We start from the raw sequence: 1,819 nt of genomic DNA, 5'->3' as shown, positions 1-1,819 counted from the left end.
AAGCAAGGAGATCGGGTAAAGTCTTCGCATATACATGGAAAGATTCAACAAAGCATGCCTTGACATACAAAGAGAGGAAAAAAGAAGATCAACCCAGTGAGAAGCCTAGAAAATACCACAATTACACCCCTCTTCTGCTGTCTCTTGTGGATGTTTACCGAGAAATATGCAACACTGAGAAGATCCCACCACCTCGCCTAATCAAAAACTAAAGAGGTCAGACGAGTTGAAGGTCTACCTCATACTAAAGAGGTCGGACGAGTTGAAGGTCTACCTCACACTAAAGAGGTCGGACGAGTTGAAAGTCCACCTCACACCGAAGAGGTCGGACGAGTTAAAGGTCCACCTCACACCGAATAGGTCGGACGAGTTGAAGGTCCACCGCACACCAAAGAGGTCAGACGAGTTGAAGGTCCACCTCACACCAAAGAGGTCGGACAAGTTGAACGTTCACCTCACACCGAAGAGGTCGGACGAGTAGAACGTCTACCCCACACCGAAGAGGTTGGACGAGTTGAACACCTACCTCACCCCCTGAGAGACGTGTTCATATGATAGATGGAGGATTCGCAGGAGGTTCGATCTCTAAATCATCTCACAAAAGACACCTAAAAGAGGTATATTAAGGAAGGGAGAGAGGTTTGAATAGGACAACGGGGTGCAAACAAGCCTTCCGAGATTTCAAAAATTCTTGGGGCAACCACCCATTCTTACCCGACCAAGGGAAAGTGAAGAACTCATATTATACCTCGCAGTGGGAAGTCAGGCAATAGCCTCAGCACTAGTCAGAGAAGACGAAAGTGGGCAACAACTCGTCTACTTCATCAGCAAAGCTCTACAAGGGGCCGAACTAAACTATCAAAAGATAGAAAAAGTTCGCCTACGCCCTCGTACTCACCTCTCAACGACTCCACCCATACTTTCAAGCTCAGACTATCAGAGTTCAGACCAACCAGCCCATAAAAGGCATCCTACAGAAAACAAACTTAGCTGGAAGAATCCTACAGTGGACAGTCGAGTTATCCCAATTCGATCTTCGATATGAAAGATCGGACAGCCATGAAAAAATACCTCGGGTAATTCGGGGGACCCTGGACAAAACCAGAGAATAGTTCGAACAATTCGGGGGACCCTGGACAAAAACAGAAAACAGCTCGGACATTTCGGGGGATATGAGGTCCGTCACATACCTCGGGAGCAGAATGCCCGAGCTGATGCACTTTCAAAACCAACCAGCACCAACATCTCAGACAATTCGGGGAATATAAAGTCCGACACATACCTCGGGAGCAGAATGCCCAAGCTGATGTATTTTTAAAACTAGCCAACACCAAACCAGGGGGCAATAACAGAAGCCTCATCCAGGCTACATTACAAAACCACAAGAAGTCGATCTCGAAGGCGGTATAAGGGATGGTAATATTCAACTGACTGAAAAAGTAGTTATAAGTATAGAAAAATGGTCGTTCCCCCGGAGTCAAGGAAGGAAAACAAACCCTCTCCTCAGGGTCCGGCAACACCAACTCACAATTCTTCTCCTCATACCTATCCCTACAAATTCTACGGAACCTCTTAAGTCGCACACAGTACTCAGGGTCAGCCACAGTAACACGCATTAAAACTATGGAATCCAGCCAATCAGACATGCCGTCCGGGATCTTAGTAGACATCTCAGCAATGTTTTTACGAGAAGGCATAGGTCAACTATGGGGTTACTACCAAACAACTCGGGAAAATAAGAAAACAACTCGGACAATAACAGCAAAACATCAAGTGTCAGATACAACAGTAAAAGGGAAACCCCAGGACTCACCCGAAA

Source organism: Arachis ipaensis, chromosome B8 (assembly GCF_059453495.1).
Source record: "Arachis ipaensis isolate K30076 ecotype BB chromosome B8, ASM5945349v1, whole genome shotgun sequence".
Taxonomy (NCBI): domain Eukaryota; kingdom Viridiplantae; phylum Streptophyta; class Magnoliopsida; order Fabales; family Fabaceae; genus Arachis; species Arachis ipaensis.
This window is presented reverse-complemented; position numbering follows the sequence as displayed.